The sequence below is a fragment of the Apodemus sylvaticus genome, chromosome 10 (genome assembly GCF_947179515.1).
Source record: "Apodemus sylvaticus chromosome 10, mApoSyl1.1, whole genome shotgun sequence".
Taxonomy (NCBI): Eukaryota; Metazoa; Chordata; class Mammalia; order Rodentia; family Muridae; genus Apodemus; species Apodemus sylvaticus.
In genome coordinates this window covers 50,441,606-50,464,673 of record NC_067481.1, presented here as the reverse complement: position 1 = coordinate 50,464,673, position 23,068 = coordinate 50,441,606, and the positions used below count along the sequence as shown (strand labels likewise).

Below are 23,068 nucleotides of genomic sequence, written 5' to 3'. Positions count from 1 at the left end.
GAGGAGGAGGGCAGTGTGGGAAGCTAGGAGGAGATTTCAGAGGAGAAAATGTGGCTAGGGTGTATTGCATGAGACATAATCTATTTTCAATAAAAAGAATATAAGGAATGGATATCCGATAAAACTGGGGCAGTTACATTTTTTTTTCTAGAATAACCTATGCAAGGCAGAGAATGGCATCATGGAGTCATTAACGTCCCCTTCCCTAATTGAACTACCTTTTGGCAATTTTATGTAATATTGTACCCATTGTAGAGGTACATTTTGTAATATTAATATCAATATATTTAATGGATAAATTTAAGTAAAAATCCCGGTGTTGCCATTATAAAGAGATTTTCTTCTCGAAAAGGGCTGTGATCAGGGTTTCTTTCATATCACTGTTTCTCTGCCTGTAGATGAAGGGATTCAGCATGGGAGTAATTACTGTGTACATCAAGGATATAGCAATCTCCTTAACAGTAGAGAGAGTAGCTGAAGGACATAAATAATGACCAATAATTATCCCATAGAACAGTGAGACCACAGACAGGTGTGAGCCACAGGTAGAGAAGACCTTGTGGATAGCCCTAGTAGATGAAATCCTTAGGATTGAGGAGATAATTTGTACATAGGACACAACACTGAGTAATAATGGGATGAACATAATGAGCCCTTCCACAACAAATATCATTAGTTCATTAATATAAATGTCAGAGCAGGCCAACTTGAGCATGGCCAGATATGTCACAGAAAAAGTGAGGGATGACATTGTTCTCACAGAATGACAATCTAGCCGAGAGTAGAGTATGCAACATGGAACAGAGCATGGGAAATATCCAGGAGAGCAGCTTCCCCCACACACAGAGTTTGGGGCTTATGATGCTGGGATATTGAAGGGGTAAATAGATCGCCACATAACGGACATAGGCAATGACTACAAGAAGAAAGATCTCCAGGCCTCCAAAACTCATGAAAAAGTACATTTGTGTCAGAAAATCCACATAGGAGATGGATGTGTCCTGGCTCTGCATGTTCTGGAGCAACTTGTGCATTATGACAAGGGAAAAGCAGAGATCAGTGAGGGACAAGTTTCTGAGAAACAAGTACATGGGTGTGTGGACATGGGAGTCCAAAAGAATGAGCATGATGGCGATGAGGTTCCACAGGACTGTGGTGAGGTACATAGCAAGGAGCAAGGTGTTGAAGAGGTGCTGGTGTCCTGGGGGGACTGGCAGACCCAGGAGAATGAACTGGGAGATAACAGTCTGGTTTTTCATTACCATTCTTCCTTTCCAGTATCCTCATGAGAAAATATCAGTGCCTCTTGAAATGCAAAATAAAAATGGACAAATATCTAGGATAAATATTCTACAATAATGAATCTGACAGTCCTCATAGTAATTATAATCTCAAATATCAAATATCTATAATCATTACAATCACTTGTATTTTTCTCTACTTTTTAAAATTAGGTTTCATTCTCCCTTCCTTTCCAAGACAGTTTTATCTATGGTTTTCTACAGCTATATATAATGGACTAATTCTCTCCTGCTTCACGCTCAATAACTATTGTTCATTTCTTTATATTTTTTCTTTATATTATTTTGCATATAAAGAATTATTCAAGAATGCTCTTGAAGAATTTTCTCAAATTTCACATCATAATTTTATATAAATTCCTAGAAAACCTCAAACTACTTTAATGTGTTAGATTGCCATTGCAACCTTAGACATGCATGGGTGTGCCTTGATGGCCTTACACCTTGCCTCTCCTCCTCGGTTTTTCAAAATCAAAAGAAAGGAAAGAATCCTGAGTTTTGCATCCTTATTAAGATGGTTCCTCTTTTAGTTTATTATCACTCTGAAGAATTTTTTCACCTGTGGGCTCAATCCACATCCACTGGAGACTCCACCTCTCTGAGCTTCTCACACAGAGAACCTATCTCTGCTGTTACTATCTCTGTCCTACTTGGCCTTGGAGCTGTAGGAGTGGGGGCAGGTATTTCTTCCCTTGTTCTTTCTAGCTCTAGGTACACAGAACTAAGTGCCACTATCGATCAAGAAGTCCAATGCCTTCAGCAGGGGATAATTGATATCTCTGACTCCGTTGACTCCCTAGTTGAGGTTGTCCTCCAAAATAGGTGAGGACTTCATCTCCTGTTCCTCCAATAGGGTGGACTTTGTGTAGCTTTAAAAGAAGAATGCTGTTTTTATACTAGTAAAACAGGAGTTGTAAGAGATAGCATGAAAAAAGTCAGAGGACTAGAAAAACATAAGACGGAAAGAGAACAGGAAGAAAGTTGGTATAAAAATTGGTTTTCCACCTCCCCATGGCTCACTACACGTTTACCCAGTGTCCTAGGACCCTTTGTAGGACTATTATTGTTAAGTTCTTTTGGACCATGGTCTTTTAAATGCCTCACTACCCCGATTAAAAAACAGGTAGATAACTTGGCAGTCAAGCCAATTCAGGTTCATTACCATTGTTTGGCTCTGTAGCATTGAGAGATGGCTACCCAGCTCCCCCCCCCCCCCAGGGCAGTTACAGAACAGCCCAAATGGTACACTCGAGTGCCCTGGCAGAGAGAGCATTCCTGCCACAGCCATTCCAGCTGGGACTCCAGAAGGAGCCCACAAGCTCAAGGCACCAATAATAATAACATTGCTGGGCAGTTAGCCAAGGATGGGTACCTTCCCAGGGCCACTCCCATCTAAGACAGGAGTCTCTGGAGGCTGGCAGAGACATCCATATGGGAATGGGATGATGGATGACCAGGATGATCCTAAGAAAGGCGCTGCCCCATTCTCTTGGTGCCTCATCTGCTTTTCATCAATGTCTGTTTGACCTCTGCTCTCTTTAATACAGAGAAGGGAGAGATGTCAGGAGCCAGTCTCACTTAAATCTCCATGCTAGGAGATCTTGATAGCAGGATCCATTCTGACTTAGATCTCAATACTAGGAGCCATTCTTACTTAGATCGGAAAACCCCCTTCTTTTGGAGCGCATCTGTGGATAGGTTACTATAGTAACTCCTTTCCACTTCACCTCCTCATGACCCCTTCTTATAGCAATAGCCAGGTTCTCCCAGATATTATGATAAATTGTTTCTAAGAAATGATGCCAGCCCCCTGAGATTGTTCCTTCTTTACCCCCTACATCTTGCTTACTTCCCTTTATAGTGTCTTGTATGAAAAATAAAATTTGACAGCTTGATCAGAATACTGTCTTGCTGTCCATCTCTTGCATCTCTTGTTTCTTGCCTCCTCCCAGGTGGTCCAGGGACCCTGTTGATTGTCCTGAAGATTGACCAGTCTCTCTATAATAAACGAGATATTTGGCCATGTTCCCTAGGATCCTATACATATCCCATGCACATAATACTTCGGTCACCTCTGTAAGATATCTTCCCATCAATTGTAAACAATATACAGGAAAGGTCATATAAGCCTTTATTCTATTAGGTTGTTTACAATCATTCTTAATCTCTAACTAGAGCTTACATCTGTCATGATGCAGTGTATTCCATAGTCACATGTATACACATACATATGCACATGCATGCACATTCATGAACATGCTCACACATACACACAAATATTAACCTATGATTCTGGATAACAGAATAGGTGAAACATCAAGAGATCTATGTAAGTTTCTCTGAAATGCTACAACCAAATCTGACAATTTGTACCTCCAGAGATTTACACTTTGATGGAGCTGAATTCAATGTTTACATAATTAGACACTGTGAATTAGCAATACAGAAGGGAAACTATGTATGAAAAAAAAACTTACCATTTAAAAAGATGCTCTGCTTATGTATCCAAGACTGGATTCAAACATATAACACTCCTGGCTCTGCATCTCAAGTATGGGTATGACAGGCATGTCTCCATACCATTTCTGCTTCTCTAAATGAACAGTGCCTTCATGTTATGTAGGCATGTGCGCAAAGATCAGAAGCCAGAGAAATCACCATCAACTGTTAAAACTGGTGGGCTAATGGACTTAATAACCTTCTTTAAATGCCAAGCCTATGCTTTTCAAACAAAACAGCACATAAAAACAAAGGATATGTTTCTAACATTTAGTACAGCTGCATATCATCTTGAATTTTGTAGAACCACTGACTTTGAGTAGTAAGTTTTGTAAATTCAGATAAACACTTAGATAATTTTAATGTCACCATTAATGGACTACACTTAAGAACAATCACATGCAATACCAGTAAAACAGAAATGTATGCTCTTGGACAGATAAAATTAATTGTCATATTGGCTAGGGTGTTTGTTCAGAGTTTGTTTAGATCCCACAGGTGAAAGTATAATCAACAACCCTTCAAAACTATAGTAATGAATTCCACCTCACAGGGATGCTCTAGTAGGGAAATAGTAGGGATATTGAGAGAAAAGTACAAAAGGAGAAAATGTAAAGAACCCATCAATATGGAAGAGGGTACAGTATACCATGACGGGAACTTCCAGCAGCAGGCCAAGACAGAGACATCTCAGAAACCTGTGGTAGCTCTATATAAAAACAGAGTGTGGAACCCTGCAAAGCAGGAGACACATCCCTGCCTGGGTGTGATGCCCAGACACAGGGGACTGAGCATCTGAAATAAATCTTATCCACTGTAAGCTAGGATGGAGACATCTCAGTGGCTTGTGGCAGCAATTTGTTAAAAAGGGCTGTTCCCATTTCTCCTAACTTTAGCTCTGGACATTGGCTGTTTAGATTTCATTTGTGCATGACAGCTTTTCAGTTGGCCTTGGTGTGCATAATTATCCTATTATATCTAACTTTTCTACTCCGTTCTCTTTCTCCTCTGGTGAATTCTGTGAAACTAGATGTTCCTTGGTGTAACAATTCTTAAACAATCAAAAATTGAGGCATGAGGCACAGCACAGCACAATCCTAATGGCCCAGGTTCATGCTGTGTGTCCTCATCTTAGAAACAATGCAATAAGTGCACCATTGTAGTTTGGAATTAATGTTTCACTTGCAAAGAAAGTTTGAATCAATTATTAGAAAATGAGGCAGAGCCAATATTGGGACCCCCAAGAAAATGAAAAGTATTATTGAAGTTATGAAATCAGTTTTGCACAACATTTGAGACTAGTTCCTGGTCATCTTTGGATATATTTGGATAAGAAAGTATAGATTTCATAACATTATTTATCAGTAAAATTAAGTCAAAATACTGGAACTATTAGGAGAGTCATTGTGTGAAATGTGCAGAGACAGAAAGTTAGTAGAACTGCTGACTTAAGGGTTAACTTGATTCTTTCTTGCCACTGCCTGGCAGCTTTGCCCATGTCATTTGTCATTAGAGCTTCACAAGAAAATGCAAGTAGCTGACCTCTGAGCTCTGAGCTCTGAGCACTGAAGTATAGTAAGTGAAAAGTTAAAGTTTTAATAATGATAAGATTACAATTATTATTATTATTTTGGCCACAGGCCTAAGAATAATGGAAGCTTGAAACTTTGGGGAACAAGTGTAATTATTCATTCTTTGTGGGATGTGGTTATTCTTTTGAATTTGATGTGGCAATGATTATACAATGACTATTTTCTACTTGCTTTTGGAGTAACAATAAAAGACTGGGGCAAGAAAAATGTGATAGAGTGGGGTGTGCATGAGGTAGGCATGAGGTGAGGGGAGAGTGAATGGAGAGAATATGAGAGAGCATAAGGAGAAGAGTGTGTATGTGTGTGAGAGAGAATGTGAGGTATGTGTAGAAAGAGTGTGAGGAGATTGGATAGTGTGTATGTGAGTGAAGGGAAAGTATATGTGGTGTGTGTGAAGTGTGTATGTGTGTGTGTGTGTGTGTGTGTGAAAGGGAAATGCACAATGATGTATAAGAGTATGGGAGTTCAAGAAAAGGAAAGCACACAGGACAAATGCAGAGTGTTCATGAGAATGCAGAGTGCATGTAGTATCAAGCTGTGAATGAGAGAGAAAGAGGGCAGAGAAGAAAGAGAGAGAGAGAGAGAGAGAGAGAGAGAGAGAGAGAGAGAGAGAGAGAGAGAGAGACAGAGAGGAGAGAACAACTTTAAGTCTTAAAAGTTGCCTGTCAGTTTGTACTCAAAAGGTTGTCTGTGTCTGTTTATTACTCACCTTTCATATCTCCCTACTTCCAGTTGAGAACTATGATCCTGTGTTCAGGCTTTACCCTGACCTAATATGACCATGAAGAAATACTTGCACAGCACAGTGAAGTTTTGGGATACAGAATAAAGAAGAAAGTTAACATACCTGGAAAACTGTTCTGTATCACACTGGAAATTCTTGTGGATTCACAGCACAATTGTTTTCCTGAAAGTATCCAGCTCTGTTGAAACTGAGTGCTACATTCTGGTTCATGATCCTGCTCACCTTCATTTTACTTGCAGGTGTGGGATCTATATGTACTCATCACCAATCAGCTTCATCCCTACTCACACACACCCAACTGACATCCCTGGGCCTCAATATCCCTGTGTCTCAGAGGGGTCCAGATACAGAGTAACTCATTAAAGACAGTAATTATCCAGGCCTTTCTAAAACCAATTTATTTCAGAGATGGCTAGTGGTTACCAAATATACTCACCAATTACTATTTTCTACACCTAGGAGAAAGTATAATTTAAAGAACAAAAGCCAACATAACAAAGAAACAAATAGCAAAATCAGAGCAAAACAAGCATGAAAAAATACATACTCATTGTCTGTTCAGATAATGAACAAAGCTTCTGATGACTGGAACCCACTTAGTAATGGGAGAAGCTGAGGATACTACCCTATGTTATAAAGAATTATTCTGATTACTAATGACTTAAAGTATCTCACACAACAAAAATTTGCATAAGCAGTCATCAGAAGTTACTATTTTTTGGGTGTGAGCCTTGCCTTTAATAGCAAAGTCGTGTCTCCTAGGCAAAAGTAGTTTTTTTTCTATATTCTTTGTTTACATTACAAATGCTTTCCCCTTTCCTGGTTCCCCCCATCCCCATATGTCTCATGAGCCCTCTTCCCTCTGCCCATTCCCCAATCATCCCCTCCCATTTCTTTTTCCTGGTACTCCCCTACAGTGCTGAATCAAGCCTTTCCAGGACCAGGGCCCTCACCTTCCTTCCTTCTTGGGAATCATTTGTTATGTTAATTGTGTCTTGAGTATTCAGAGCTTCTGGGCTAATTAATATCCACTTATCAGTGACTGCATTCCATGTGTATTCTTTTGTGATTGGCTTACCTCACTTAGGATGATATTTTTCAGTTCTAACTATTTGCCTGAAAATTTCATGAATTCATTGTTTTTAATTCCTGAGTAGCATTCCATTGTGTAAATATACCAAATTTTCTATAACCATTTCTCCATTGAGGAACATCTGGGTTCTTTCCAGCTTCTGGCTATTATAAATAAGGCTGCTATGAACATAGTGGAGCATGTGTCCTTATTGCATGCCGGGGAATCCTCTGGGTATACGCCCAGGAATGGTATAACAGGGTCCTCCGGAAGTGTCATGCCCAGTTTTCTGAGAAACCGCCAAACTGATTTCCAGAGTGGCTGTACCAGCTTACAATCCCACCAGCAGTGGAGGAGTGTTCCTCTTTCTCCACATACTCTCCAACACCTGCTGTCTCCTGAGTTTTTAATCTTAGCCATTCTGACTGATGTGAGGTGAAATCTCCTGGGTGGTTTTGATTTGCATTTCCCTAATGATTAATGATGTTGAACATTTCTTTTTTTCGATATATTTTTTATTTACATTTCAAATGATTTCCTCTTTTCTATACCCCCACTCCCTAAGGATTCTCAGCCATTCGAAATTCTTCAGGTGGAAATTCTTTGTTTGCTCTGTACCCCATTTTAATAGGGTTATTTGACTCTCTGGAGTCTAACTTCTTGAGTTCTTTGTATATATTGGATATTAGCCCTCTGTCAGGTGTAGGGTTGCTGAAGATATTTTCCCAATTTGTTAGTTGCTGTTTTGTCCTTTTAACAGTGTCCTTTGCCTTACAGAAACTTTGTAATTTTATGAGGTCCCATTTGTCAATTCTTGATCTTAGAGCATAAGCTATTGGTGCTCTATTCAGGAACTTTTTCCCTGTGCCCATGTCCTCAGGGGTCTTTCCCAGTTTCTTCAAATTCATCTGGTATAACAAAAACAAAAACAAAAAAACAAAAAAACAAAAAAAAACCAAACAGGATAGCTAAAACTATTCTCAACAGTAAAAGAACTTCTGGGGGAATCAGTATCCCGGACCTCAAGCAGTACTACCTAGCAATAGTATTAAAAACTGCCATAAAAACAGAGCAATAGTGTTAAAAACAATGACAGGCAGATAGATAAATGGAATAGAATTGAAGACACAGAAATGAACCCATACACTTATGGTCACTTGATTTTCGACAAAGGAGCTAAAACCATCCAGTGGAAAAAAGATAGCCTTTTTAACAAATGGTGCTGGTTTAACTGGAGGTCAGCATGCAGAAAAATGCAAATCAATCCCTTCTTATCTCCTTGTACTCACCTCAACTCCAAGTGGATCAAGGACCTCCACATAAAACACGACACACTGAAACTAATACAAGAGTAGTTTTTTAGCAGAATGAGAACATAGAAACCCACACACACTGTGATCTTTTCCAAGGACAGAATCTTAATTCAACATGACTGACCACATGTAAGAAGAGGACTTAGGACATATAAACACCCTTCTAGAAACATTTAAATTCATTGTCCAACTTTATTTATGTGCCAATATGTAGAAAATGGGAGAAAAATGGCAAGCAGCTGTCGTGTTTAAGGCTTCTTCAAACCAGTAGGAAAGCAGTCCATGTTCTTGTGACTGTTCACTCGTTTTGTTTTCTCACCTCTCTATGAAATTGTTAACTGTACTTACTGCCACCATTATCCAACCACCCACCATATAAGTGAGATTACTTTATAATTTCACGTTGTATGAATTCACCATTGATCAAGAGGCCATAGGTTGCATTTACAATTTCTTCCTTAAGGATAATTGCCTAAACTTTACAGTCATAAAATGGATGAATTGTAAATAATAATGAAATACAAACTTTCAACTCAAGGGAATCTTTATCCTCATTGTTCTAAACTTTATTGGGTTCTTAAAGATGATTAGCTCTTGTCTTTGTGTGTAGAAATAGTAATTGGTATCTAAGGATGTGTTCTGTATTTTAGACATAGTGCTGCCTGCTCTGGTTTTTTAGAACAACCACATTATGCTTGCTAAATGATTGCTTTCAATTACTCCAAGAGGATTGATGTACCTACTCTCTGTGTTTTGGTTGACATGGGAAGCAAAAGTAGTTGTATGGTGCGCTCAAATTCTAATTCAGTCACCTCTAAGAATTGTGATATTCACTCACATAAATATGATTAAATAGGCTCAGTATTTTTCTTTCTTAAAACTTAATTTAATCTATTTTTTTTTTACTTAATTCACTTTACATACCACTCACTGCTCCCCTCCCAGTCTCCCAGTCACACAAATCTTTCCCACACTCCCTTCCCTTTTTCATTTTCCTCTAGTGGGTGGGGCCCTCTAGGTGTCCTTCCCAACCTGGAAGTCTCTGTGAGGTTAGGTGATTCCTTTCCAACTGAGGGCAGACAATGCAGCCCAGTTATTAGAACATAGTTGCTTAGGATCCATGTGTAGGATCTGCTACATGTAATCTGGGAGGAATAGGTCATACTCTTCTGTTGGTAGTTCCGACTCTGAAAGCCACAAGGGTCCAGGTTAGTTGGCCCTTGTCTTTGTTTTTCTTCAGATGTTCCTGTCTTTCTGGGTACCCACAGTCCTTCCTCCTAATTTCCACAAGAGTTCCTAAGCTCCATTTACAGTTTGGCTCTGAGTGTCTGTATCCATCAGAGTCATCTGCTCTGTGGAGCCTCTTAGAGGACAGCATGCTTCTGTCTGCAAGCATAACAAAGTATCGGTATTAGTGTTATGGATTGGTGTTTACCCATAAGATAGGTCTTATGTTGGGCTGGTTATTGGCTATTCCCTCAGTCTCTGTTCCCTCCCCATGCCTGCATTACTTATAGACAGTTTAAGTTTAAGGTTGAAAGTTATGTAGGTGTGTGGTGTCTCTATTTCTCCACTTGTGTTTCTGTCTGTCTACAGGAGGTGGCCTCTTCAGGTTCCATATCCCCAAAATAGTAAGTCACAGTTAAGGTTACCCTCATTGATTTGCTCAAAGAACCAGCTCTTGGTTTCACTGATTTTCCTATTGATATTTCATGTGAATGTAAGTTCTTTATTGCTGGCTTCTATCTATTTTCATAGAGGTTTCTAAGGTATGTCTGAATAGCTCTATGCATCAATAATTTATCTTTTGTCCCTTCCTCCTCTAGCATTGAGCTAGGCTTTTTAGCCTCTTTGGTCACCTGCGACATTCCTGGCCACCAGCCCCTGCTTTCTGCTTGTGTTATCCCTGGCCTTTGTTCTTCAGAGAACAATACAGCTGCTTTCACCTGGAAGTCAAGGCAGCCTCAGGTCAGTCTCATCTGGAAGCATCCTGGACCTGTTAGACATGAACTGCTCTGATCTTAGCAGGCAACCCTGCTGAGATTGGAGCCAACAAGTTCTCAGATCTCTCCTTGAAGTCTGGGGGCAGGGATTTATTCTGAAGGCTATATATTGACTAAATATTATTAAAGCTTGGGTTATGATTGGTGAATGTTGTCCTGACTCAGTTCTCTTTCGTAGCCTCCCCGTACATTCCCAGAATTCTCTTTCAGGTCTCCGGTTAACCTGTAGCTGCAGGCAGCAACAGATTCGCGCCTCAACAGGGACGGACCTGATACAGGAGAATTTCCTGAGGTGTCACTATATTGGTGAAGCTTTGCAGGAGTATTTGGACCTTTACCTGCAGGAACTTGGGGATTGCTTCTAGGACGAAGTAGTTCTACTGTAAAGGGGCTGCAGATATATCCAGGTGTCATAGACAGTGACTATGAGGGAGAAATAATAATTATTTCTTCTTCCCTTCATGGTGTTATAACTAACACCTGCTAACCAAAGAATTGCTCACCTTGTTTTGGTTCCCTTACATCCACTGCCTTCCAAATTTGTTAAGGATAAGAGAGGACAGGGGGGCTTCGGTTCCTCTGGAGTGTATTGGGTTCAATCTATTACTAATAAAAGACCTAACCTTAAATTAACAGTTGAAGGAAAGGGTTTTGAAGGATTAATAGATACGGGAGCTGATGTAACAATTATTAAAGGACAAGACTGGCCATTCAGCTGGCCTCACCCATCTCCAAGGTATCGGATATGCTAATAATCCAAAACAGAGTGCAAAAGTTCTAACTTGGAAGGATGAAGAGGGAAATTCAGGACAGATCCAGCCTTATGTTATGCAAAATTTGCCTACTACCATTTGGGGGAGAGATCTTTTATCACAAATGCATCTGATTGTGTGTAGTCCTAATGAAATTGTTACTAGGCAAATGTTAGAGCAAGGATCTTTCCCTCGTCAGGGGCTTGGGAAAGAAGGGCAAGGCGTTAAAAGCTTTGAAAGTCCCTGACTTAACTCTAACACTAGAGGTTTGGGGCATTTTCAGTAATGACCACTATCTTGCCTGCATCCCACAATGATAAAATTCAATGGCTTAATGATAATCCTGTGTGGGTTGATATGTGGTCTTTATCTAAAGAAAAAACAGAAGCCGCCTTTTCACAAGTGCAGGAGTAGTTAGAGGCAGGACATTTAAGAGAATCTCAATCTCCATGGAATACCCCAATATTTGTCATCAAGAAAAAAAATCTGGTAAATGGAGATTGCTACAAGATCTAAGAAAGGTTAATGAAACCATGCTACCCATGGGAGTTTTACAAACTGGCCTTCCATCTTCTGTGGCTATTCCTAGAGGATTTTATAAAATGGTTATAGATTTAAAAGATTGTTTCTTTACTATTCCATAGGGAATACATAATCCTGAGGATTGCAAAAAAATTGCTTTCAGTGTTCCTTCTATTAACTTCATGGAACCTCTGAAAAGATACCAATGGATAGTTCTTCCTCAGGGCATGGATAACAGTCCTGCCTTATGTCAGAAGTTTGTGGCACAGGCCATTCAGACAACAGTGGTCGGATATTTATCTTGTCCATCACACAGATGATATTTTGATTGCACGGGGGGGGGAGGGATCCTCAGACTTTGCTTTTATGTTTTAAATATTTGCAGCGGGCTTTAGCTGCTAAAGGATTACAAATAGCTCCAGAGAAAGTACAAACCCAAGATCTGTATAATTATCTGGGTTTCAAACTTACAGATCAAACTGTTTTTTTCCCAGAAGATAATTATTTGCAGGGACAATTTAAAAACTTTAAATGATTTTCAAACGTTGTTGGGCCATATTAACTGGCTTCGCCAATATTTAAAGCTTACTACAGGAGAATTACGACCTTTATTTGATATTCTAAAGGGGGATACTGACCCTACATCCCCTAGATTATTAACTCCAGAAGGACTTTTGGCCTTACAGCAAGTGGAGAAAGCTATTGAAAACCAATTTGTTACCTATATAGATTATTCTTTACCTTTACATCTGCTAATTTTTAATATGACTCATTTGCCTACAGGTTTATTATGGCAAAAGGCTCCTCTTATATGGATTCATTTGAGGGTGTCTTCAAGGCATAATATCTTGCCATATTATGAGGCAGTAGCCCAAGTAATTGTGCTTGGCAGAAAGCAGGCACTAACTTATTTTGGCAAAGAACCATGAGGTTGTATTTCCTAAAATGGCATTTTTACAGCTGCTGCATAATGCTCTTTTAATTTTCACAGATGGCTCTTCCAAAGGAAGAGCTGGATATTTTATTAATAATCAACAGGTGGTTATAGATACCCCTGGGCTTTCTGCTCAGTTACCAGAACTGACAGCGGTATTATGTGTCTTTCAATCTGTAAACCTTTCATCTCTTTACTGAGAGTGCTTACGTTGCATTTTCTGTACCACAATTAGAGACCTGCAGTGCATTTAATTTTAATATGCCAGCAGGATCCTTGTTTTCACAATTGCAGAATATTATTCTTGCTAGGAAAAATCCCTTTTACATTGGCCATATACGAGCTTACTCCAGTCTTCCTGGAGCTTTAGCTGAAGGCAATCATTGCATTGACAGAGCTCTAATAGGAGAGGCTTTAGTTTTAGACCCTGTGGAAATGGCTAGACATGATCATAATAAATTTCATCTTTCTAGCCATACATTAAGACTCCATCATAAGATCACAAAGGAGCAAGCAAGAATGATTGTAAAACAATGCCCTAATTGCCTTACATTATCACCAGTTCCTCACTTAGGGGTTAATCCACGAGGCCTTATACCTAATCAAATTTGGCAGATGGATGTAACTCACTATGCAGAATTTGGAAAATTAAAATTTATACATGTTTGCATTGATACTTGTTCAGGATTTCTCTTTGCTTCTCTACATTTGGGAGATGCCTCTAAAAATATAATTGATCATTGTTTACAAGCCTTTAATACCATGGGATTACCCAAAGTCATTAAGACAGACAATGGACCAGCCTACTCTGGCAATAACTTTATTTCATTTTGTAAAGAATTTGGTATTAAACATAAAAGTGGAATTCCTTATAACCCAATGGGTCAAGGAATTGTTGAGCATGCACATTGCACTCTTAAAAATTGGCTTTTTAAAAACAAAGAAGGGGAACTATACCCCTCCAGGTCACCCAAAGCACACCTTGCTTTTGTTTTATTCATTTTGAATTTCCTGCAAACTGATGCTAAAAGTCAGTCTGCAGAGGATCTCTACTGGCACCCTGTTACTTCTAATTCTTATGCCATGGTTAAATGGCGCAACCCTTTAACTAATACATGGAACGGCCCAGACCCTGTTTTAATCTGGGGCAGGGGGGTCAGTTTGTACCTTTTCTCAAAAAGAAGACAGACCCTGATGGCTGCCAGAAAGGTTGGTAGGACAGATAAACTCAGACCCTAAAGCAGCTGGTAAGTATAACTGATTCACAAAGGTATACTCTAAGCTGCTTCTCACTTACTTGGGAAGATAGGTTCCTTTGTGCTCTTGCAGTTAATTTGCAAGCCAGGCATCATGCCTGAGTCACAAATTTGCAATCAAATTGAAGGCCTTGGGCCTTCCAGATACAGCCCAAGCTGGTTTTTCTTTTAATCTCTTTTGTGTTTCAAGCAGGTATCTCTCAGATACAGCACTAGAAGGTGGGCTGCTACAGCAATGGCTTCTAGGGCTCGACAGGTGGCTGTGCAGGCCCACCAGGCCACACTCACAGGACATTTACTTTACCAGTGGATCCTCAAAGATGGGGCTGCATAGAATTCAGACCTATGCATGTTCGTTAATGAAACAAACATGGGCATCAGTTATGAGGTGCGAGGCGAGGCACTGCAAGGGAAAAGGAAATATCCTGCTTCTGAATTTTCTTGAAAAGTATGCCCGACTGCATAGGGGTTGATGTTGAAAGACTGTCCGTAAAATATTAAGGCAGTCTATTTCCCCTCCACTGATAAAGATGTCAATTAATATTTAAGGGGGTTGAGGCTACTTCTTTCCCTTACTGATCAAAGACCATCATCTTTAGACAAATATATTTATCCACTGTTTTTTTTTTTTTTAAATAATAATTAAGGGAGAATTTGTCGCTTCCCCCTCCAGCATTGAGCTAGGCTTTTTAGCCTCTTTGGTCAACCTGTGACATTCCTGGCCGCCACCCCCCCACCCCCCACTTTCCACTTGTGTTATTCCTGGCCTTTGTTCTTCAGAGAACAATACAGCTGCTTTCTCCTGGAAGTCATGGCAGCCTCAGGCCAGTCTCACCTGGAAGCATCCTGGACCTGTTAGACATGAACTGCTCTGATGTTAGCAGGTGACCTGCTGAGATTGGAGCCAATGAGTTCTCGGATCTCTCCTTGAAGTCTGGGGGGGGGGGGCAGGGATTTCTTCTGAAGGCTATATTTTGACTAAATATTATTAAAGCTTTGGTCATGATTGGCAAATGTCATCCTGACTCAGTTCTCTTTCATTGCCTCCCTGTATATCCCCAGAATTCTCTTTCAGGTCTCCAGTTCGCCTGTAGCTAGCTGCAGGCAGCAACAATTTTTATTTCCAAATAATTTGTCATTATACAGGTATGTAATGGTTATTCACTTAGTGATAGGCCTTTCCACTGGGACAATGATAAGTAGCATTTCTATGAACTTCAATATAATATGCAATCATTTGTTTGAATCAATTATTGTATATATGTACCTAGTCAAATGGTAATTGCCCATTAAAAGGAGTTTTTCCTTTTTTTCTATTTAGCTTAGTTTAAATTAAAAACTATTATTCATTATATTCCCCTAAAATGTTGTTGAAGTCCTTGCAGCATTTTTATTTATACTTTGTCAGCCATATGCTCAATACCTTCTTTATCCTCCCTTTCTGCTTTAACCATGTTGGAACTCAGCATTCCCTCTTAGACTTTCATATCATTAATTTTTCCTTCTAAGCCTTTTTCTTAAGGTCTCCATTTTACTTTCTCACATGTCATGTTTTAGGATTCTGCCATTTACAGACAATCTCATATACATACAAATACATGTTTTTAATGGGGGATGGCTTAGTGCTTAGGAGTACTTCCTGCTCTAGCAGAGAATCCAAAGTCCTTTCCCAGTACAAATGAGGGAGCCCACAATAATATGTAATTCCAATTCCAGAAGACCCATGATCCTTTTTTGGCCAAGGTGTGCACCAGGCATACATGTGTTGCACTATTTACATGTCTATAAGCAAAATCGTATGCATACGCATTTTGAATTCTTTACAAATTCATTGAGTGGCTGAGAGGTCATAGGTTCTCCTTTCATGTCTTGTCCAGAAGACAGTATCTTGCAGTAAGGAATTGGTTCTCTGGTTTTTATAATTTTCATTCCCTTATCCTATGTGGTGCCATGGCATTAGGTATAGTGGTTGCATTGTAGATGCAGCACCTGAGACTGAGCATGCAACAATCGCATGTTCTCTGTAATTTAGCCAGCTGTGGATGACTAATATTTTTCATGTGATGTAAAAAAAAGTTCTTTCATGAAGAACAATAGAAAGCAGTCTGGAGAGATACCCAAGTATATAGAAGTTTTCCAGGAGTCATCCATAAGACCCATTGGCATGTACCCAAAGGAATAAATATGCTACTGTGGAGCTTCGTGCTGTCTTGGTATGGTGAAGAAACACCATAACTCTGGCAACTCTTATAAAGGAAAATATTTCCTTGGGGTTGGTTTACAGTTTCAGAGTAGCCTTGCTATAGCCCAACAACAGGGATGCTGAGAACGAATGATGGCAATAATACAAATTTAGACTGCCACCAAAAATAAGACATTGGAAGAAACCTAAGCAGGGAAACATTTTAGCCTTCTTCTCCAACTCAAGGCCCTTTTCTGCTTTTTTGACTTCTACTAGTTCTTGACATTATGTACTTATATCTAAATATTTGGAGCTATGAAACAAAAATATGAAAGAATACAGAGCATTTGTCTTTCTGAGACTGAGTTACAACAGTGTAATATATTCCATTTCCAACCATTTAATTGTCAGTTTCATATTTTTCCCATCAGAATAATTGTGTGTTTGTATTATATTTTTATTATCCATTCATCAGTTGAAGGACACTTAGGCTTATTTAATTTACAACAATAGTGAATAGAGATGCAACAAGCATGACTAAACAAATCTGTTGGTGTGAAAGAAAATGGTTTTCATAGACTCAAAGGGAGTGGCAATAATAAAAGTTGTGTCCTTGCTGGAGTAGGTGGAATAGGTATCTGCTTTTTGAAGGAAGTGTGTCACTGGGAGTCGATTTTGAGGTTTCAGAAGCTCAATCCAGGCCTAGTGCCTCACAGTCTTTTCCTGCTACCTAAGAAACCAGAAGTAGAATTCTCAGCTCTGTGTCCAGCATCATGTTTGCCAACATGCTTCCCACATGTTTGAGATTATGCTGGGTACATTTTCTTTCATGCTCTCTTCAAAGAGTCTTGTGATTTCAAGACTTATGCTGACAATTGAGATTTTTCAGGCAAGAATATAGTCAAAAATCTAAAACATACATAAACTAAAATGATTCAGGTATTCCGTGTCTGAATATGTGTTCTGAAGAATACAAAGCAACATGTAATGTAGAAACCCACATAACCATGCTTCTTGTCATATGAGTGGTAGTTTTCATTTTATGGCTCATCTAAATGATCACAGGCAATTAATAAATAAAGAATATCTTATACATATACTCCATGCAATATTATTGAACAATTAAAAAATAAAGCCATGCCATTTCCCAAGAAATGGAACACAGAAGGTCATGTTAATGCAAGTATGACAGACATAGGAAGACAAGCATCAACTGTTTCCTCTTGAGTGTGGATCAAAAATCCCAACATGGAAGTATGATTATTAGGAAATATTACAGAAAAAATCATATATGGAGGAGAGGGAAGAAGGGAGAGTGAGAGGAGATATGGAAAATAGGATGCTAGCTAAGATCAACACATATATAAAATATGATAATGAAATATTATATGGACTAGTAATAAACACTAATAAATGACATGCATATGCTTTAAGTTTATTCATAATTTAGTCAACTCCCTATACCTTTATGCATATAAGACTATAATCAATGCTTTGCATGTATGTGTATGAGATTCTAATAAGTGTTTTGTATGTATATATACATACATGCAAATAAAACATTGTAAAAATGTAAAAATTGATAGATTCTAAGTTAAAGAAAGTATTCTATTATTTTATAGCATTTATTTTTATTAATTAAAATTTTCTTAGAAGTATCCAATGAATCTCAAACATACCTTTTTCAATTCCCTCCCCCTAACTCCCTTTGGCCCTCCTCCATAATATCCCTCTTTAACAAATTCAGGTTCTTTAAAAAAAATTATTATATAAAGCCTTGTGTCCAATTAGTGTTGGTCAGAGGCACATGGCTGTGGGCCTATCCAGTGGAGTGTAGGCAACCTGCCAATGGCCACCATCACTTATAGAAAAGGGACTCTCCATTCCCCAGCAGCCATCAACTGCCAATAGCTCCTCAGCCAGTAGTATGGCAGCCCTATGTCATATATGTATCTAGGCTCTAATTTTTCATTGTGGTACTGTTTTTTATTGCTCAGCAGAGCTTTTACTTCCTTCTTATATCTTACACCTAGGTTCATTGCTGTTGAATATATAATAATTTCTGCCTTTTAAACTGTTTTTCACATGAGGAGGAAAGTGATGTAATTTGTATCTTTTCTGTCTTGTCCCTGATAATATTGTTATACTATGACAATGTGATCTCAGTGTTTAACAAGGAGAAAAAACAGTGCTACCTTAACTACATGGGAAGAACAATAATAACAATAATAAATATCTTCAAACCACAATTAATAAAAGGGCAGAATTCAAAATTCCATGAGTAACTATCCCTTTTGTAAATATATATGTATCCCTCCATTTGTGTGTGTGTGTGTGTGTGAGTGGGTATGTGTGTGTACATAGAAGTGCATATGTGTATCACTGGGTAGAAGATAAAAAAATAATTAAAGAAACAAAATAAAGGACAAATAAAAGACTGTCTGGGAACATTAAAAATTAAAGGTGTTCATAATCCTATTGAAGATTACACAGAGATTCAAGTAGGGGTGTTCCTCATTTAATGAAACCCTAGAAGCAGGATTGGTTTCACATGGAGATGATGATTGTGATGATGACAGTGCTTATGACTACAATGATGATGATGATGATAATGATGATGTGTGTATGTGTGTGCATGTGTGTGTGATGTGTGTGGGATCATCAGAGTAAAAAGGACAAGTTTTTGTGTTATCACCTACCAAGGCCAACTGAGGATATAAATGGTTCAGGGTTATTATACGATATAGTGAAACAATTAAAATAAAAAACATAAAGAAAAATGTATGTATCTACAGAAATATAACAAAAGATTGGAATTGATCTATGGTCTCATACACACTCAATCATTGCTTTTTTGTGTGAGATGCAAAGTCACTGCATCTCACATTCTTCAGTCTGTGAAACAGAACATTCTCCTTATTCTTGAGATGGTCATAAGAATAAAATAAAGCCATCCACTAGAAATGGATGTTTTTCAAAGTAAAATATGAAATGCACATGAAGCATTACCAAATTCTAGTTTTCTTTCTTTTACCCCTCATATTAGAGAAGTAAATTGAATTGAATGGTTCCCTTGTTTTAATCAACTTCAAAATAATACCAAAATTATAAAAACAATGTAATTGTACAAAACAATTCCCCCAAATTTGTTCAAGATTAAGACTACTAAAAAATAGATAACATGAACTGGGAAAGAATTAAAGGAGTTAAGAGTAAAAATTCTGTCAAAATCAGTGTGGGAAAACCTGTAGAAAGTGGATGGTGGTGGAGAAATTTAATTGTTATTGGGTCTCATAAATCATCTACTTATACTATTTTAACATATATATCAGTCAATACAGGAGTCAGGGAAAAATGATAAAATGTTGAACTAACTTAAGAATGTCAGGAATGAAGAACATATTAGATAGTACCTCCTCCATTATGCATTTCCAGGATCATTTATGCAAGGTAAGAAGGAAGATGAGCTTTAGTATGACCTTTTATATAGGCTATATGATGAGGGACAGCACCTGCCATTAATTATTATTATCAATATATTTATTACATAAAATTAGGTAAAAATCCTAATAGCTACCACTTAAAATTGATTTCCTTATTGAAGGCAACTCTAATTAGGGCATCCTTCATGTCTCTGTTCCTCAGGCTGTAGATGAAGGGGTTCAGCATGGGCATTACCACTGTGTACACCATCACCATGGCATTTTTCTTTACAATAGAATTATTATCTGGTGGACATAAGTAAAGACCAATAATTGTCCCATAGAATAGATACCCCAGACAGATGGCATCCACAGGTGGAGAAGACCTTGTAGATGCTTTGGGTAGATGGAACCTTGAGAATGGAGGAGACTATTTCTGCATCGGAGATAACAATGAGTAGGAATGGAATAATAACAAGGGATCCACTAATGAGAAATATCATCAACTTGTTAACAAGTCTCTGAGCAGGCCAACTTTAGAAGAGAAAATAAGTCACAGAAAAAGTTGGGGATCACCTTGTTCTCACAAAAAGACAATCTTGCTGCAAGCAGGTTGTGTATCATGGCATGGGATGTTGTACAATAGCAGCATTAGACAAGCACAGAGCTTAAGGTTCATCATGGTGGTATAATGCAGAGGGAAGCAGATTGCCACACAGCACTCATAGGTCATTACCACAAGAAGGAAACTCTCCATGTTTCCAAAAACCATAAAGAAGTATACTTGTGTCAGGCAGGCTCCATATTAGATGGATGTGTCCTGGCTGTGCATGTTCTGCAGCAATTTGTGCATTGTGACAAAGGAAAAGCAGAGTTCAGAGAAGGACAAGTTGATGAGAAAGAAGTACAAGGTTGTGTGGAGATCAGAGTCCAGGTGAATAAGGATGATGATGATGTTCCTCAGGACAGTGGTGAGGTACATGGTCAGGAACAGGATGTAGAACAGGTGCTGCTGCTCTGGGGTTGTGGGCAGGCCCAGGAGGAGGAACTGGGAGATGACAGTTTGGTTGTTCATTGTAATGCTTTCCCTCCAATATCCTAATGAGAAAATATCAGGATTCCTTAAAACTTAGAATAAAATGATCTAAGAATGTATATTCTGGAACAATGGATCTGTAAGCATCATAGTAATCATAATCTCAAAATTCCTAATATTATGCATATTAATGATTTTTCTCAACATTAACAGATTTTTAGGATGGGTAGTGGTGCACTTGCCTTTAATCCCAGCACTTGGGAGGCAGCAGCAGGGGATTTCTGAGTTTGAGGCCAGCCTGGTCTACAGAGTGAGTTACAGGACATCCAGGGCTATACAGAGAAACACTGTCTCGAAAATCAAAAACAAACAAGCAAGCAAACAAACAAACAAAAACAAAACAAACTATATTTCTATATCCCATCATTTCCTATATAATTCTTTGCTATTTCCACTGAAATATGAAGTGGAATAATCCTATTATCTACTGCTATCTGCACATACCTGGTAACTAGTTTATTCATTAGTAATTTGTTCTGTTACTTTGCATATAGATGTTCTTGAAATTTTGCTTAAATTTTATCATCAAAATTTTATATAGATTTTATGAAAAACATAACTACTCCAATGCCTTAGATTACCATGTCAAACTTAGACCTAAATATCTCTGTAACATGAGAGTTTTGCTCCACCATAAATTAATCATTTTCCTTCCATTCCAGGTATGACAAGCCTCAGAAGCTCAAAACCCCTAAGTGATATTCATGTCTTGACTTTAGTGTCTAACAAAGCATTCCTTATCCTCCTACCTCTCCAGTCTGATATTGTATGATAAAATTCAGGTTTGAGTTAGATATATGTGAATGTTTATCCATTCAATTTAAATTAAACTTTTGTTATACATTATACAGAGTTTCTCCTTATTTCTCCTATTTCATTTATTCCTCTCCATGAGATTGTATATGAGTACCACATCTCTTCTTAAGTGGAATACATAAGCAGGCTCAGTTCACATCCATGTTCTCATGTCTCCTGACCCTTCTCTTCTCCTTCAGCATACTTCATTTACACTGTGGCATTTAAACAGAGGAGTTCCTTTGCATCTTTTCTGATTTATTTGCAGATTATCATTGTTGCTCTGAGGATAAGCAAAAACTCCTATGAGGGACAGAAAGCTGTTTCTTTATCTCACAGGTGCAAGTGAGATGGTCCCACATGCTTTTCTCTCCTCATTTAGTGATGGGGTGAATCCCTTCACTTCTCACCATTTAGAGTTACTCCTCTCGCCTATCATTCCCTCCTTTCTCTCTTCCATTCATGTGGTTCATCCTCATTTATATGTCAGGAATATTGATTATCACATGCATAACTAAATTTATTCTGTTCCTCTAAGATACCTTCAGCCATGTTTCCTAGCATCCTACATGTATCTCAAAAATCAATACTTAGATCACTAATTTAACATATCTTCCCATCAACCCTAAACTATATGCATGAAATTTCACATGTATCCTCATTCCATTTGGTTGTTTAAAGGCATTCTTAAATTCCAACTAGGGCCAAGATGTCTGTCATGATACAGAAAGTTGGCCAGTGAAGATACAGTATAAGTGCCTCAAAGTTATACAGATTTATCTAACTTTCAAGGTAGAAAAATCCCTATTTAATATAAAAAGACTTGAACAGTTAGCATTAAATATTTTTATTAGATATTTTATTTATTTGCATTTCAAATGTTATCCCCTTTTCTGATTACCCCTACAAAAACCCCCTATCCCATCTGCTCTCCCCCTATTCACCAACTGACCCACTTCTGCTTCCTTGTCCTTGTATTCCCCTATACTGTGGCATCAAGCCTTCTCAGGACCAAGGGCCTCTCCTCCCTTTGGTATCTAATGTATTTTTTGCAGTGTTACTGTTAATTCTCTGCAGTAATAGTGATGACTACAATTCATAACCATATACTTTAAATCCAGAAAATATCATTGATATTTTCAGAAATGAGAAAGCATGAAGAATTTTATGTATTATGAGAAAAAGCAACAAGTTACATAGGAATCTTCAGTTGTTCCTCATATGTATATACTGTATGAAATGGTTACCTTATGCATCATGTGGGTTAAGCCCTGATACTGATTTTGAACTATATGAGCTGTTATGCATATATACTCTAAATGACCCTGAAATCTCTAGACTTTGAATAAAGTAACTAACACTACATCACAGTATGAGTTTCATGCATCCAGAGGAAGGAATTAGGGAAAATTAGAGTTTAGTGTAGAAAAAGTTGCCTCTACTTCCTTGGATAGAAGTTTGTAATGTTCACTCTTCTCAGGGTCTCCAATGTTCTTTACAGTTCTTCAAATGTTCCCCTTATCAGTCTAACTCTGAGTCATCTGTATCTTAAGTCACATATTTGGTCACACAAGTACAAATAAG

At 38.3% G+C, this 23,068-nt stretch overlaps 2 pseudogenes; both read right to left on the bottom strand.

Annotated features, from left to right (window-relative positions):
• Window positions 1-325: 325 nt before the first annotated feature.
• LOC127693470 (olfactory receptor 1468-like) lies at window positions 326-1,265 on the bottom strand (annotated as a pseudogene).
• Window positions 1,266-19,744: 18,479 nt separating this feature from the next.
• On the bottom strand, window positions 19,745-22,036 carry LOC127694384 (olfactory receptor 1496-like; annotated as a pseudogene).
• Window positions 22,037-23,068: the final 1,032 nt, after the last annotated feature.